Source organism: Camelus bactrianus, chromosome 8 (genome assembly GCF_048773025.1).
Source record: "Camelus bactrianus isolate YW-2024 breed Bactrian camel chromosome 8, ASM4877302v1, whole genome shotgun sequence".
In the NCBI taxonomy this organism is placed as follows: domain Eukaryota; kingdom Metazoa; phylum Chordata; class Mammalia; order Artiodactyla; family Camelidae; genus Camelus; species Camelus bactrianus.
Window position 1 is genome coordinate 47,676,426 of NC_133546.1, and position 18,501 is coordinate 47,694,926.

General features: G+C 39.1%; 1 long non-coding RNA gene across 1 annotated transcript in view; it reads left to right on the top strand.

The window, feature by feature from the left end:
- The window catches only part of LOC141578480 (uncharacterized), a 114,558-nt gene extending 97,329 nt beyond the window's left edge, over nt 1–17,229 (top strand). Inside the window, exon 4 of the long non-coding RNA XR_012508865.1 lies at nt 16,948–17,229. This is a non-coding gene — a long non-coding RNA (uncharacterized LOC141578480). The remainder of the gene's footprint in view (nt 1–16,947) is intronic.
- Nucleotides 17,230–18,501: the final 1,272 nt, after the last annotated feature.

The following is an 18,501-nucleotide window of genomic DNA, read 5'->3' on the forward strand; positions in this document are numbered from 1 at the left end:
TGAAGGGTAGATAGGTATCGAGAACAAAATATTTTTTCAGATTTCCTCTAACAGCATTTGGGCACAACTTTTTTTCTGTTGGCTCCATCAGGGTTATTTATTATTGCTGCTACAGTGAAGTCTTTTTTTATACAATATAAGCTTCAGGTATACAGTATTATAATTTGACATCTGTATACTCTACAAAGTGATCACACCCAAAAGTCTAGTTTTCAGCTGTCATCACGCCATTGACCCCCTTCACCTCTTTGGCCCAGCCCCCCTACTTTTCCCCTCTGGTAACCAACAATCTGTTGTCTGTATCTATGAGCTTGTTTTTGTTTTGTTTTCTGTTTGTTCTGGTTTGGGTTTGGGTCTTTTTTTTTTTTAATTCCACATATGAATAAAATCATATGGTATTTGTCTTTTTCCTTCTGATTTATTTCACTTAGCATGATACCCTCAAGGTCCATCTGTGTTGTCACAAATGACAAAATTTCATTCTTTTTTATGGCTGAGTAGTAGTTCACTGTGTGTATACATCACATCTTCTTTATCCTTTCATTATCAGTGGACACTTAGGTTGTTTCCATACCATGGCTATTGTAAATAATTCCACAGTGAACATAGAGGTGCACATATCTTTTCAAATTAGTGTTTTTGTTTTCTTTACTTAAATACTGAGAAGTGGAACGGCTGGATCATATGGTAGTTCTAGTCTTAATATTTTTAGCAGTCTCCTTACTGTTTCCATAGTGGTTGTACCAATTTACAATCCCACAAATAGTGTATGAGGATTCCCCTTTCTCCACATCCTTGCCACCCCTTATTTCTTGTTCTTTTGACAATAGTCATTCTAACAGGTATGACGTGATATCTTGGTGTGTTTTTGATTCACATTTCCTTGCTGATGAGTGATGTTGAGTACTTTTCATCTACCTGTTGGCCATATGTTTGTCTTCTCTGGAAAAATGTCAATTCAGATGCTCTGCCCATTTTTTAATCAGGTTGTTTTTTGTTGTTGTTGAGTTGTATGAGTTCTTCATATATTTTGGATATTAAACCTTTATCAGATTTATGATTTACAAATGTGTTCTCCCATTCAGCAAGTTGATTTTTCATTTTGATGATGGTTTCCTTTGCTGTATATAAGCTTTTTACTTTGAGATAGTTCCATTTGTTTATTTTTGCTTTTGTTTTGCTTGCCTTTCCAGTCAGAGCCACAAAAACATTGCTAAGACTGATTTCAATGAGGTTACCACTTAGGTTTTCTTCTAGGAATTTTATAGTTTCAGGCCTTATATTCAAGTCTTTAACACATTTTGAGTTAATTTTTGTGTATGGTGTAAGATAGTGGTCGAGTTTCATTCTTTTACATGTACCTGTCCAGTTTTCCCAACACCATTTATTGAAGAAGCTGCCCTTTCTCCATTGTATGTTTTTTGCACCTTCATCATAAATTAATTGTCTATATATATGTGGCCTTATTTCTGGGCTCTTGATTCTGTTCCATTGATCTGTTTGTTTTTCGTCCTGTACCATCTTGTTTTAATTACTGTAACTTTGTAATATTGTTTGAAATCAAGGAGAGTGATACCTCCATCTTTGTTTTTCTTTCTCAAGATTATTTTGGCTATCCAGAATCTTTTGTGATTCTATACAGATTTTAGAATTATGTGTTCTAGTTCTGTGAAATATGCCATTGAAATTTTGATAAGAATTGCATTGAATCTGTAGATTGCTTTGAGTAGTATGAACATTTTAACGGTATCTCTTCCAATCTGTGAGCATGGTGTATCTTTACATTTATTTGTGTCATTTCTTTCTCCCACACAACACATTCAGCCAATCAGCAAACACTGTTGACTCTACCTTTAATATATGTTCAAAATATTGTCACTCCTCCACCTTTGCTACTTTGTCCAGGCCATCATCATCTCTTGATGAATTATTGCAACAGCTTCCTAACCAGTCTCCCTGCTTTCCTTCAGTTTTTTCTCAATACAGCAACCAAAGTGATCCTTTTAAAATGTGAGTCAGACCATGTCACTCTATCACCCAAAACCTCCAATATCTTCCATCTCACCCAAAGTCAGAGCTATTACCTGTTTACAGGGACCTAAAAAATCTGCACCCCCATCCCCCATGCCCATCTCTCTGATCTCATCTGTCACTCACTTCCCTTCCTCGCTCTACTTCAGCCACTCTGGATTCCTCAGAATCACCAAGCAGGTGTCAAGATTTTTGTCCTTGCTTCTGCTTGAATGCTTTTCTCCTAAATATTTTGATGCCCACTCTCTCAATTCCTTCTACACTCAAAAATGTACTGTTCGTGAAGCTTTCCCAGATAACTTCTTCTAAAGTTGCCTCAGCATCCCCTAATACCCATTTCCTGCTTTATTTTTCTCTTTGGCATTCTCTATAGCACTATATTTTTCTCTATAGCACCATTCATATGCAGAGTATTAAGTTCTCACTTCATATCTCTACTAAATGCAGGCTCCTTGAGAGCAGGCATGTATCTGTTTTTTATTCATGATTGTTCCATTGTCAAGAAGAGTGCCTAGCACATTGTAGCTACTCAGCATCTATTTCTTGAATTACTAGATGAGTAGCCCTAATAAAAATTAAAATTATAGAACTGATACACAAAACAACATGGATGAACATCAAAAGCATGCTGAGCTAAAGAAACCAGACACAAAGTACATACTGTATAACTCCATTTATATAAAGCTTTAGAAAAGACAAAGCTAGTCTATAATGACAGAAAGCAAATTAGTGGATGCCAATGGCTGGGAGGTAGGTGGGGAAATTGACTGGGAAGGGACACAAAGAAACTTTTGGCGATGATGAAAATATTCTTTATCTTGGTTGTGCTGGTGGTTACACAAGTATATACATTTGTCAAAATTCTTCGAATTTTACACTTAAAATGGACACATCTCATTGCATGTAAATTATACCTCACGTCACCAGGTTAAGTGAGAGAAAGCTAGAAGCATGGAGTTAATTTATGTCTTTAGAGTAATAAGATTCACAGTGATTTTGAATTAAAAAAAAAAGAGATAAATCTCACAATTTGTTACCTATAATAAACACGGTGTTTAGAGAGTACAAGCTAAATTAGCCTTCCCTTGTTGCGAGTGTAGAGAGCGGGTTATCTTGAGGAGATATTAACCAAGTGTGTCATGTTTCAGGTTTACATCTTCTGGTATATTTTCCTTCCAGCAAGATTCGTTCATTTCTCTTTCTTACCAAATAGAATGTGCAACTAAAATTCTATTAAAATAGAGGAGGTGGACCTACTAGGATACAATGACCTCTATATCACTCCAGATTATCAGGAAATTCAAAATGAGAATTTAGTATAGGAAACCAGTGCAAGCCCAAAGCTGGAAGAATAGTAAACTTAACTATTTCAGAGTACTTGAGGAAATGGCGCTTTTTAGTCTTAAGAATTTTTGTGGACTATGTTCAAGTGTGTTTCCAGTAAATTTTAAAAGTAAGGTAGATCCACAATACATTGTATACATTACATTAGAATATACAGTAACTAAATAAGGAAAATGACAGAATATTTCCATGGAACTTTTTAAAAGACTAATTGATAGAGACACTGTGATGTCTAAATGGGCCCATTGTCTGTAAATTAACCTATAAAGGAAAGAATTGTTACAATGACAATGTAGCAACAGTCTGAATGAATCTCCAGAGAATTATGCTAAATGAAAAAAGCCAATCCAAAAAGGTTAAATACTATATGGTTGCATTTATATAACATTCTCAAAATGACAAAATTATAGAAATAGAGAATGGATTAGTTGTTACAAGGGGTTAAAGGAGGCAGATGGGAGCAGGAGGGACGTGGGTATGGCTATAAAAGGGCACCAGGCAGGATCCTTTTGATAGAAATGTTCTGTGTCTTGACTGTATCAACATCAATATTCTGGTTGACATTGTGCTATGATTTTGCAAGATGTTACTACTGGGGGAAACTGGGTGAGGGGTCCAAGGTATCTCTCTGTGTTTACTATTACAACTGCATATGCATCTACAGTTATCTCAAAATTAAAAGTTTAATTTTGAAAAATTGAATCAATGACAACCATTTGGGAAAAAAATTAAGTTACTCCTCTATTTCATTCTTGACATCAAAACAAATTCCAGAATAAGAATTAAATATAAAAACAGCTCACAGCTACCATTCATTGATGAGTTGCTATGTGCCAGTTATGTTTGTATATATTCTCATTTTCTCCTTCCAACAAACTTGTAAGAGAGATGTGACTATCTACATTTGATCAAAGAGGAAAATACTTAAAAAAAAAAAAAAAAAAAAAAGGAAAAAATCCACAAATGAAAGAAACAGTATTCAACAATGTGTGAGCTTTGATTTGGATGAATATGATTCTAAGCACTTTGATTTCTTTTCTATTGTAATTATTTATATGCACTGGGTTGTCTATAGTGAACATGTTTTGTATCTTAAAAAGTTTTAAGGTTGGGCAAAGGTAACAAAGTAAGAATTTTTGTCAAGAACAAGGAACAAATTAGGGATGAATGGCTCACACAGCACAACACAAAAACTACAGCTTAGTTTAAACTGGGTCTTAATAATTGCACCTAATTATAAGGGAGAGTTGAGCATTAATAATGTTGAAAGATGTTTAAAAAATAACAATTAGCAATTACAAAGGAGAAAATTTGGCAACATTTATGAAATGAGTGAATGGAATAGACACATTTTTTGAAAGGCAGATTTTATAATTGCTAATTACTTTCATTCTCATTTCCACCCAGTTGAAGGAAGAGAGACATGTAGTCCTGAGGCCAGTGAGAGTTTTAACCACAATCTTCTAGGCAAAGGGTAACCAGTGCCTGGTTTTGTGCGATGGCAGTGGGGATAGGAAGGAAGGGACAGAGATCATAAAAGCTTGGAAGGAAGTGGATAAAACCTGATGATTCATTAGCAATAAAGAACAATGGCAGAGAAAAGCCAAAGTGTGATGTAATAGAAAAAACAACATTGGTTATAGGCTTGATTTTGCCATAATCCAGATACAGATCCTCAAGATAGTCTTTTAAAGTTCTCTTGGCTTCATTTTTCTCATCACTACAATGAATTAGTTGCTATAACTTCTAAGATCCCTTCCAGATCTCACATTTTGAGGCTGGATGACCAGAATAGTAACAGTAACATTAACAGAGACCCCAGGGAGGAGTCTCATCCCAAGGGCTAGGATTTAGATTCTGAGGATACCACTGTTGGGTGACCTTGAACAAATTACTTAACCCCTCTGTGCATGTAAAATGGAAATAATAATAGTGCCTATCTCACAGAGCCATCCCACATAAACCTGTAGGGTGGTGCCTGGCGTATAATAAGTCTCGTTAGATATGAGCAGTTAATAACAGTGCCGTCCATACTTAGAACTGATCACAACTATGTTCCATGGTCCCGGCACTGGGACTTTCTGGATACCGAAACTTTTGTCATCAAATCCAATTTTTATTACTGCCCTAACCTAATACTATGTTTTGGGGGAAACGTTGGGTGTTTATAGGAATATACACATAGGTACCTGGGATCTGGGTGGCTGAGTCATCAGACTTGAAGAGTTACAGCCTTCAGATACTACTTCCTAAAGTGGGTGCTGGTTGTCACGTCCACTCTTCTAACCTTGCACCATCACGTCCTAGTATTTGTCATAGGTATTGCCCTAAAGCAACAGAACATAAAGATCTGAGTCATTTTGAGAAAAATAAGTGTTGATCCAGCAGCTGTAACCGTCAGAAACAAACCACTCTGAGAACAACGGGTACCCATGCACCAGATGGAGAGAGTGTGCCTGACCCCCCAGGTCTCAGGAGAGTATGAAGTAAGAACAGGGCGGGATGGCAAATTTATACACACCACTGATTTCCTCCCTTCTTGAGCCTATCCTCCCCTGAATTGCATTAGAGGGATGGCAGTTCAAATAATGTCTGTCAATTGGGGGAAAAAAAATAGTTACAATTTGCCTAGGACAGCAGGAGGGAAACCAAGTACAAGAGAATCACGTTTTGGTGGAGAAGGCACCGGCGAGGAAAAGTATTGGTACAAATGCCTGTATATTAAAACCATAAAAGACATCTAAATTTTTTTAATGCAGAGAAAATTTTATTATTTAAGATTCAGTATACTGGATTTTGTAAAATTTGTTATTTCAGAGCCAACTTTCTATTTCAACTTACCGGAGGCTGCATGCATCAGGCACTCCCTAAGCCGCCGTCTAGAACAGGACTAAGGGGACTTTCCAGTCTCAAGTCAGGGTAATTATCTTGATGTTCCCTCAACTTCACATTAAAGGCCACCAAAATTGCTGGTTTGGAAATTTTGAACGTAAGGGAAAAACTGTAGTTAGATAATTCTTTCCTTGTTTCTCTCCCTAGTGGCAAAGAGTATTCTTGTTTCACCTCTGTTTCCAAAATTGGTTTCATCATTCTTAAAATTGTACATTGAATAGGCAGAGTGGTTATATCAAACTTGAGCGTCTCTCACTGAAAAGGTTTATAGATGAAGAAGGTGACTCTGTGTCTTCCCGACCACCCCGGACACCAAGGCACTCCGTCATGCTCAGGAATTAAAACCCAGCCATCACAAGCATGGCCACTTTGGACCTCGAACACTTGCCCTTAGGAACTAATGTATTGCAGTTCATTATTGACTGTCTTTTCCTCTACAAATGTTAATAGAGATGATCTGCAGTTTTTTCTTTTTTTTTCTTGCTGACAAGCAAATCTGTCGAGAGGAGAGTGGGTGTTGGCGAAGCTGCTAAAGTAGTAGCAGTTTGTTTTTTAACTCAATCATTTCTGTGGTGACCTCCAGCCTTTCCAGAAGTGCCTATTTTTCTGTATTAAATCTCTTCCTTCTTTTTTTTTTTTTTCATAGGTTTGGGGGAGGTAATCAGGTTTATTTATTTATTTGTTTTTAGAGGAGGTACTGGAGATTGAACCCAGGACCAGGACCTCGTGCATGCTAAGCATGTGCTCTACCACTTGAGCTATACCCTCCCCCGATCTTCTTTCTCCTTAAAATACCTGGAGGTATTTCTACTTCCAGCTCTGAACTTGGACTGATAATTAATACAACTTGTCTAGGACAGTTGACCCCTAGGGATGGTCCCAATATAGCATTACAAAATGAATTACTTTTTCTGGTGTGTAAAAATAGACATCGGAGTTGGTTTGCTGACCACTTTACTTTTTCTAAGTTGAGTTATTTTTATTGGTGTTTCCATTATTCCTGTTTTTCTAATTATTGAAAAGTCAGTGGAATAAACACAAACAGCACAGCCAGGAATTCTTGGCTCAAGAAATGGAATTTTTCTTTATGCTCATTTGTTGTCTCCTAAATAACTGAAAGAAGTTGATATTGGTGAGTCTTGGTAAGAGCATGCAAGTATTTGGCTAAGAGCTGTAAAGTCAAATGTTTCTTAATCATGAATAACTTGCCTAGACTTTTACAGAACACAACGTGTTGTCCCCTTATTATGTCAGTTTTAAATATGAGAAAACTGAGACTCAGAAAATTTTACTCAAAGTAAACAGCAAGTTGCTAAGCCAGGACTCAAACTTGGGATATTCTGGTTCCAGACACCATGCCCTATCCTAGAGCAGTTTTCTGTCCCGCTCTGCTTCCCTGTACATTAGAGATCAGGCCTAACATTTTAAGCAGTATATATATATATGTGTGTGTATATGTATGTGTGTACGTATGTGTGTGTATGTATATACACCAAACTCTTATCCCTAATCATGCAGTGTCCTTAGTTGTTCAGCCATATTTCTTACTATAAATTTTTTTACAATATCAAGATATATCTTAATCTTGATCCTTTATAATATTTTATATATATATTTATAATGTTATTATTAATTATAACATAATTATATGAAATATTTTATATATATATTAAAAAATTTTTCCTATGCATCTGTGTGTGTGTGTGTTCATTAACCTCTGTGGTTTTGTTAAATACTGACCATCACCATTGGAAATTGCAAGGAGGGAGGAGCAGATTGGAGCTTCCTGTTTCAAGTATTTTCTATTTTTAGATCATCTCTATGTAAATTGAACTCCTTTAAGCCTAATGCTCATAGAGGTTCGTGGTCTTCTTAATAGCTCTCTCCCCTCGTTGAGAAATTGGTTTCTTCTCTTTCCCTTCTTGTGTGTCCACACTTGGGCATTGTTCTTTAGTATCACATGGTATCACAAGCCTTCTTGAAATAATGCAGGCGAATTTTCTCTTCCTTCAAGATATCTCATATCTCTTGAAGGGCTTCATTTTCTATATAATGTTGTCATCCTTAATCATTTGGAGGCTCTTTTGACAGCCTTTTGTGGATTTTTTGGTACTTTCTTATTTTATTGAACTTGCAGGCTTAGTACAGGCATAACTACAACCAAAGCTCCTAGAAACAGATCCAAAGGCAGAGGATGGCGAGGCAGTTTCTTAAATTCAGTGTCCTTGAGCCTTGAGAGAAAGTGGATGGACAATGGCAAAATATTAATTCTCTTGTTCCTTTATTTCTCTTCTGCTACTTGAGTCTCTTTAGAACAGAAGACCTGCTCTGAGGACTGTGTTCTTTTGTTTCAGCTTCCTACCTGTGTTTAAAATAGGATTAAGTGTGCATTTGAAACTAATAAATCAACTACACTTCAGTAAAAAATAAAATTTAAAAAAAGAAAGAAAAGAGTGATTAAAGAAGACAAGTTAGGGACACAAACAAACTTGATTTAGTACTTCTTAAAGCAGAGAGTCTCCTTCCCAGAACTGCAAAATGGGGCAGAAGGCAGGAAGCTTTCATAGGATAAAAAAGTCAAGAACAAGGAGGAGAGAAATAGAAACTGGCCAATTGGCTGGGGCCACATAGTCAACCTTGTTTGGGGTGAGGAGGCCCAGAGCTGGCTTGGCCTTTGGGGGTTGGCTGACTGGATAGACAGTGCTTACGGTCCAGTGGAACATTTATAAGGACACAAAAGTTATCTCAGTTTCAGTTTGCTGATGTGGCAGCCCAGAGAGGGGTAGCTCCATCTGGGGCTTGGAAAGTTATTTCAACACATGTGATTTTTTACAAGAACATTTTAGAGTATTTTTAACCATGTCTCTCTGTTATACACAGTCATCTATCTTCCACCCACTTTGAATATGTGAAAAGGTAGGAAAATGCCATCTGAATGTTAGTCAGCAAATCAGAAGCACGCAAACCTGGGAAGAAGAGCAAATAGATTTGGGGTGATGGGCCCTGGACCTAAAAGATCACGACAGGCTGGAACTGCAGACCAAAAATGATTAGGTGAGAATAATGACCTTCAGGTAAAGGCGTGCACCTGTGCAGGACAGAGCAGCTTCGAAGGTTAGAAGCAGCTAACATTTACTGAGTATCTTCTTAGTACTGCATCCTCTTCAGTGTGCTTTTTTCTTGAGTCCTCTTGCAAATGATAATAAAATCACACTTTTGGAGTATGATTTTTACCTAGTGGGGTAAGATAGTGCAAGATAAATGAGAACAGGGCTGGATAGGAGCTAGCTGTATTCTTTCTGTCTGCATTCACGTTACGAATGGGTGCATTATCTTTGGGTTTTATTGTAGTGTGTGTGAGGAAATGCAGGACTTTTGGTTTTCAGTAAGCCCTGCAGGGCCAGGTGCTGTGTGTGTAGAACTACAGCACCTAGAACTCACACGATGATAACCACATTGTCTTCTGCTGCTGAGATCACATGCGGAGTCCTGCTTCCAACTCTAAAGACTGTTCTGTAGGTGAAAAAAAGGGCAAATAGGATCACCTTCAGAAGAGAATAGAGTCTCATTCTAGTTGTGGTGTATGTTCTAAAGTCACCGCACTCTAAATCAGGTATAGTCAACTTTATCTTCGGAAATTGCTTAAGTAGATTTTATATTGCCAGCAGCTGGGTCATGTAAAGATCAAAGCCACAAATTAACTCCTTCTGTTTCCCTATGGATTTTTCTATGGGTTCCCTTTCCCCGGTTCACTATGAATCCTGTGGGAAGGGTGAGTGTAAATGAGGAGGGGGTGACAAAGGGATTTCCTGCCAAAGCTTTTGTTGTTGCTGTTGGGTATAACACAGGTATCGTTGAATCTCTGTAGTTAAATGAGCTTTGATGCAACTCTGCTGTTAGCAGGAGAGTAAGGAGGCTCAGAACCATGTCACATAACTCCAGAAATCAGAGCTACTGAGCCTTAGTGCAACATCCTCTCAGAAGACCCCATGGCTACTTTAAAATGTTTGGAGGACTGTCCAGTGAAAGAAGAACTGGAACAGAAATGGGCATTTTCAAACAACTGGTAATGGCTATCTGGAGCTCTGTACTGAAAAGAATGTGAGGCAACATCCAGGGTCAGTGGGAAAGAATTCTGCTTGACAAGGAGGTCTGTCCAGGACTTAAAAGAAAACCAGTGCCCATGTGTTACATATGTAGCGAACAGAATGGCTATAGTTGGCATACACCGAGGACTTCTAAGTGGCGTGCGTGTGGGGTTGGGGATGCTGTTTACTGTCACATACACTGAGACGTCAAAGAAGTCAGTCTATCGGGGGTTGGGTATAGCCCAGTGTCTGCCTAGCATGCACAAGGTCCTGGGTTCAATTCCCAGTACCTCCATTAAAATAAATAAATAAAAACCTAATTACGTCCCCTGCCACTGCCTGCCAAAAGAAGTCAATCGGTAACATAGTGTGGTAGGTCAATTATACTTCAGTAAAATAAAAAATGTTTAGAAGTCAGTCTGGAAAAAAGCGAGAAAGAGAGAAGGTGAGAGAGAGAGAGGGAATAGAGCAATATTTCATAAATGGGAGAACTCACCGCCTTAAAGAGCATTCTCCTCCAATCCTGGTAGGTTTCCACTTCCTGTGCATTCTCTCATACAGAAATCCATGTATCCTTCTGGTATATTTCCCTTTTAGGCTTTAGCTGGTCATCTCAGTTTCTGGCTTTTGCAACCAAACAACCCCTAAGAGGTCTGTATCTCAGTGGGGATATTTAATTCAATTCAACCAGTATTTATTGAGTTGGGCACTCAATACCCACTTCTTCTTACACCCACTAATTTGGGTCCAGTTATGGGTCTGGCCTATGACTGGCTTCCCTGAAAGATTTAGAGGGAATAGCAGGCATAGATTATGATGAGTGAGACATGACTAAATGAAACAAGACAGAACACAATGAGAGTCCTTGGTTCTTCCTACCCAGGTCATATGTTGTCTTTGATCTGTCTAATAAGTGCTAGTGGGCAAGAGGTGTGGGTGGCAGTGGCCTTCTACTTGTCATAAGTGCAAACCTGAGGGATGAGCGGAAGTTTGACACAGGAAATAACAGCCAGCAGCCGAGCTCTGATGGTGAAGAACACAATTCAGTGAAGCTCTCTAATGAACAAGATCTTTTTTTTTTAATTTGTCCAGAAACTACTGCCTTAATCTTTGAAGATAATAAAACTCACTTAAAGTCTTTTTTTAATTGAAGTGCAGTCAATTACAGTGTGTCAATTTCTGGTGTACAGCACAATGTCCCAGTCATGCATATACATACATATATTCATTTTCATATTTTTTCATTAAAGGTTATTACAAGATATTGAACATAGTTCCCTGTGCTATACAGAAGAAACTTTTTAAAATCTATTTTTATATATAGTGGCTAACATTTATAAATATCAAACTGCCAAATTTATCCCTTCCTACCCCTTTTCCCCCTGGTAACCATAAGATTGTTTACTAAGTCTACAAGTCTGTTTCTGTTTTGTAGATGAGTTTATAGTGTACTTTTGTTTGTTTGTTTTTTAGACTCTACATATGAGTGATATCATATGGTATCTTTCTTTCTCTTAAAGTCTTGAATTGACTCACTGTCCATAATGACTGATACACAAGTAGAGCTTTTCTCCCACAAAAACCATTACCAGGACACAACTGGTTAAAAAGTTAACCAAAATCTCTATCCCAAGTTAGAACCTCACCTCCAGAAAGAGCCTGAGGGGAATGATAAAAACACAGTTTCTATGTGTGCTCTGATTGTGAGGTCCAAAGCAGAAGAAACCAAGTCAAAAATTGGGAAAGAACTGGCCAGAGCAGACAAACTTCCTCTTCTGAGTTATCTGTGCTTAAATAACTGACACCATAAGAGGTGCTACTGTTGTCCCCAGATGAAATGTGCCTGCTCCTGCCCCCACCGAAACATGGATGCTGCAGGGCTCCTCAGGCTGCCTGCCTCTGAAGTGAAGTCTTGTACGATGTATCAGGTCAGCAGAGCCTGGGTCCCATGCTTGGGCCCTACCCACAAGAGATGCTGCAAAAATAAGCTATTGTCTTTACTCGTGGGGAGGCAGTCGGAAACTCTCCAAACTCAGGAAAGGCGTTCAAAAGGTTTTCGTCAGGCAGAAATAGGCCCATGTCCATTACATCACCCAGAGGGCTTATTCCTCGGTCTTGAAATTCCAACCAGTTAGTAACCTAGTTTGGTAAGAAGACTGTCAACCATCCCCAGGGCCATTCTCTCCCCTTCTTCTTCTTAGTAATATAACTCTCTCCATGTCACCACCCAGCTGGAGACTGCATTTCCCAGCCTCTGTTCCAAGTGTGACCACATGACTAAATTCTCACCAACGGGATGTAAGAAAGAAGATGGTATTTGCAGCTCTTCCATCTTTTCCTTAAAGATGAGAGTGCTTAGCCTGTACTTTCTCTTTTCTTCTTCCCTCTAGTTTAGAAATGGCAACAATTGCACAGGGAGCCTTGGATCTAGATACAGATGCACATGTTAACATCAGAATCAATCCATATGCCTGGTTCCTGAATGACCTTGCAGAGCAGTGGTTCCTGGGTGACCTTGCGGGGTGGTGCTGCCTTTCCAGCCCAAGTGGAACACCTTTGGGTTGTTACGTGAAAAAAAAATAACTTTTCTCTTATTAAAGTGATATCTTTGATGGGCTCTTTGTTACAGCAGCTTAGGCTCCACACTGCCTCATCATTCAGCAGATGTCACAGATGTATCTGGAGCTCTTGAGATGCCTGAGGCACTAGAGGTAGGCTGGCAGGCTACTGGCATTCTGATTGCCTTAGCAAGTAACCCGTGACAAATAGGAGCCCTGCCATAGCCTAAGTCAAGTTCTAAATCTACAGATCAGTGCATGGAATATAGTAGGCACTTAATAAATGCTGGCTACTTCTCTGACCCTTCTTTCTCAGGAAAACATGGTATCCTGAAAGAATATTATTGGCCTTACTCGGGCCTTGGGGAAGTTTAAAAAAAAAAAAACAAACTCACAGAGATTTATCAAATTGTTGTCACAGCTGAGTTCCAGCTTAAATTTACTCAGATAAGAATTTAGCTATCCAGTTGTCTGTCTGTTTCTCTCTCTATGTGTGTGTGTGTGTGTGTGTGTGTGTATCCTATATATTCCCAAAATACACAATTTGTTTAGGTGGAATGCTTGTAAAGATGAGGTACCTGAGTTACATTTGAATCCTTTTTGGAAAGAATCTGCAATCTTTAAATGGACCCTAGCCAAGAAAACTGCTGTTTCCCATCCATAGAGGAGGAAGAAAGCACCTTGTTTAGATAAAGCTAGTGGCAGAGGGCAGTGTCACAGCATCACAGGGAGCACAGGATGCTGGACCAACAGGTGAGCGGGGAGTTTCAGGATTAAGGAGAGTGGGAATCAAAGGACAGAAGATAAGGCTTCTAGCAACGACTGTACGCTAATTATCTGTGACTCGGTCCAATCCCTCCATTAGGTTGAACATCCATCCATCCATCCATTTGTTTGTTAGTTCAGTGATGTTTACTGAGCACTGACCACATGCCGGTTGCTGTGGGAGGCACTGAGGACATAGCTGTGAATGAAACAAAATAGGGAGTACAAAGAAAATTAAAGCAAGGACAGGAAATGATGAGTGACGGGGTGCTCTCAGATAGGACACTGGGGAGGCTCTCTGAGGAGGGGAAATCTGAACAGAGACCTGAATGAAGTGAGGGGGAGCCAGGCAGGCAGAGCATCAAAGACAAAGGTCTTGCACAGGGGCTTACTTGGCAAGTTTAAGGAACAGAAAGGAGCCAGTGTGGCGGGAGTGTAGCAGGGCGGGAGGAAAGTCAGTGGAGATGTGGGCAGGGAGAGGGGCGGGGACTGGATGACAGTGGCCTGTATGTTATAGCAAAGGACCCAGTTTCAGTGCTCTCAGAATAGTTCCCAATCAGTGAGCCCAGGGCTGCGGTCTCACTCCCCGCAGCCGTAGTGCTTTCATGCCGTAGCCACCATGCAGAGAAACTGGTTAATAAACTGTGAATGAACTACTCTGGAATAAACTCTAAACAGACACATTCGGTACCCCCAGCCATGCGAAATACCTATGTCAGGTATACTTAGAGATTCTGGCAATTCTCTGCACAAATGAGCTTGTCTTTGGCAATCACTTGGTTACATTTGCTACAATAAAAGACTGATCATTTTTATTTCCACATCATTGCTGATGTTGGAACTTGGCATGCAGCTGTTCGAGGTAGTAAGTGCCTGAAATGTCATAAGACCTGGAGCAGCAGTGGCACAACTCTGTTTTAGCAATCATTCTGGCAGCTCCGTGGAAGCATTTGTTGAATGGCCCACTTTTACGCTTTAGGAAAATTGAGTCTTGAGTCAACGACCCAGGAAATGCAAAGGAACACTGCTCCTGTGACAGATTCCACGTATCGGCAGAAACATTTTTCACTTCCAGACTCTCTAAGGAAGTTGTGAAACGTCGTGGCTTCGTGTAGAAATTTCCTTCAGTATATATTCATTTCGTGTTTATTTTTAAATTACATCCTCTCCTTTTTTTAAGGAAGACATTTAAATGAGAGGATATTTTTTTTTTTTTTTCTCCTGATGCAAGAATGGCCTTTGACTCAAGGTTAGATGGAGATACCCCCATCCAGGACATTGAGGGTTTTGTGATGGCAACAGGAAAAGCACAAGAAAAGAGAGAACCTTGCTGAAGGATACATGCCCGAGAGGGAAGGGTGGGCGCTAGAGGGGGTGGGGTGGGGGGGAGGGGTGCCAGGAAGGCAAAGAGCGAAGAAGATGAAGGAGACGGGGAAGTGACTATTATTTCAAGAGATGGCCCTGATAAGCTTATGGCAGAGCGTGGAGCCGGTCAGTGACCTTTAACTGGACTCAGATTACATTTGCTGTCAGTATTCAGTCGTCGCAGAAATGGTCCCATCCTTTTGAAAGACATAGGAAGTATAGCTAGACTGAAACTACGTCTGTAATGGCATTAGGGTTTTCACCTGTTCTGTGTAACATTCATATAATGTATTTAAGACCACTCTGCCATGTGGAATCTAAAAAAAAAAAAAAAAAAATGAACTTATTTACAAACCAGAAATAGACTCACAGACATAGAAAACAAACTATGGTTACCAAAAGGGAAAGGATGGGGGATGGATAAATTAGGAGTTTGGGATTAACATATACATACTACTGTATATAAAACAGATAAACAACAAGGACCTATATTCAGTATAACAGAAAAGAATCTGAAAAGAATATATATGTATATCTATAACTGAATCACTCTGCTGTACACCTGAAACTATCACAACATTGCAAATCAACTATACTTCAATTTTTAAAAAAGGAAGAGCACTCTGCCTTCTAGACACTGACCACTTACTAAGTAAGCCAAGTAGGGTGCTGTGGTCCCCAGTTGCAGCATAATAGTGATGGGTGCTCAAACAGAGAAAGAGCGATGATTGCAGGACTTGTGGGAGGCCATCTGAGAGGGAAAAAGAAGGGATACATGTGAGATGGTTTTAATTTTACTGAGACCATTTCTTGGGGCTTTATTATCTTTAAATAAGTTTTTATGGTAGTCTGCAATATGTATTCTTGAATAGTTCTATTTTTAATAGTTTCTTCATTTTGTTTTCTCTCCTTCCCCAGAAGAGATGCCGTCTCCTATCTTTTAAATCTCTTTTAAAGGATTTAATTTTATAGTGCCATTAAGCCCCAAAATATGTCAGTTTAGTGAGGGAAGATATTTAATTGCTTCAGAACATCCACATTTTGAAAAATAAACATGTTTCTTTTTCTCCTTGGTCAATTTGGCAGCATGAAGTCACTTATTTGTGGCTGTTATTTGTCTCCACAATTTCCCTTAATAGTAGGTTTCACAGTCTTTATATTCATGAAGCATTTCCTTATGTCTGGACCAAATCCCTTTTTGCCCTAATTTGAGGCCAGAGACTCTGGAGTTGCTTACAATTGTCTATTGAATAGACAAACACTTGAAGTTTGTTTTGAAAACTCAATTCACTTTACCAGGGTAAACAATCCTGTTCTTTCAGCCTTCCTCAATGGCAGTATAATGCATTCATGATAATGTGCTCATGTATAAAGCTGGACGTAGTTCTACAGTCCCAGGATGAGTTCAATAAATGCAACACAATTTATTTGACAATCCTACTTGATAATCCTCATATCCCTCATATGGGAATGGGACGTTAATTTGCAAAATACTTGTATAAAAAAGAAATTTTTTTGAGGTCAAAACATTAGTAATTTTAATTACTTAAGATTATACATAAGATTTAATAAAAAAGTATATGAAAACGAACATATGTATATATATGCATGACTGGGACATTGTGCTGTACACCAGAAATTGACACATTGTAACTTCACTATACTTAAATAAATAAATAAATAAAGATTAGACATAAGATCTTTTTTTAGTTTTTTTTTTTTATTGTTGAACTATAGTCAGTTTACAGTGTTGTGTCAGTTTCTGGTGTACAGCATAGTGTTTCAGTCATGTGTATACATACATACATTCCTGTTCATATTAACAAGAGCTCATCTTCTCTCAATCACAAATCGGTGAGATAAATATTACTTATTTTTCTTTTCGTTCTCCTTTTTCTTTACAGATGAGGTCACTGAATCTCAGGCCACACTACCAGTAAGTGGGAAAGCAAATTCAAGCCTGGCTCTTCTGAGGCAAAGACCAGGTCACCTCTACTCCCCAGCAGCTGTCTACTACATGTGAAGCCCCGTGCTGAGTGTTGCAGAAGAGACAGGGGTGAGTATTCATCTCCTCTAGACCTGCTTGCAGAGGTAAGGAGGAAAGTCTCGGGGAGGAAATGGGAAGAGGTGGACTCTGAGTGCTGAGTAGGGTTTGGGCAGGTGGAGGAGATGGTTAGGAACATTGCTGGTGTGAGGGGAACCTGCCTACCTGAAGGTTTGTTGTGAAAGATCATTGCACGTTAAGCCTATCTATTCTCATGGTAGAGGGCATCCTTCGGGGCGTGATAAAGTTCCACAGTTAAGAACTAGGGGTCCAAAGTCCCAGAGGTCTAGTTTAAATCCTGGATTGATCAAGTACTAACTCTGTTCTCCTGGGCGATCTCCTTCATCTTTTACTTCATTTTCTCACCTGTAACACAGGAAGATCAAATGTAACAATTCATGCAAACACACCATAAACATTAGTTATCATAGCTCCAAAGAGACAAAAAAAATATGCAGCATGAGTAAAGGGTGGATGGGGCATTCCTAATTCATATCTCAGAGTTTCTTATTTCCCAAGAACATGATTCAGAAACATTCTCAGTCTTGCTGCCAGTTTCTTGAGCTAAAGCACGAGATCGTTCTCATGTCACGCTCACTTTACAGGAAAGGACACTGAAGAATCATTTGGTGGATAAACCCCTTATCCGTTCCGCAGAGATAACTTTTAGCTCTCATTGTTGAGTATTAGTGAGTTCAAGGATCCTAAACTGCACACACACGAAAACCAGGAGAGGAAAATAAATCAGCGTCTTGACTGGCTTCAACAGCCATTTACTTTCTGCCTTAAAATGCAGTTTTGGGGCTATTTGTTGTGTATGATTTGCATTTTGTTTAACTTAGAATGGCTATTTCTATAAAACTCACCTCTCTGTGTGTCCCCAACCCTCAATGAGACAAAAAGGGATACTATAGGAGTCACCATGCACTCACAGGGACTTGAGCCTAACCCTGAGTATCCCCTGCAAAATGTGTCGTGTGTGAAAGCTCTCTATCATGTGTGCTGTGGACGAAGAGAAAGATGAAATCAGGATTTAGGGGCCAGTGAGGAGGGCTTTTGTTGGAGAGGTGAGAGAGACAAGCACATCTTGCTGTGAGGTTGATCAGTGTTTCTGTCTTGAGGTGAAAGAATGGAGTGTCCCAAACAGTCTTCATTGCTCTGAATGAGGGATACATGGGACAGGTCACTAAATAATCATGGTTCCAGTTTTCTTTCTCCAAAGGACTGCTTAGTGTGGTGGGAGCAGTATCATTTAGAATTGTAGAGTGGGTATATTTATTTTCTATGACTGTAGTAACAAATTACCACTTAGTAGCTTGAAACAATGCAAATCTAATTATTTTGCTGTTCAGTAGAGTGTAAGTCCAACATGGGTCTCACTGGGCTAAAATCAGGATGCCGACAGCGTTTTTCT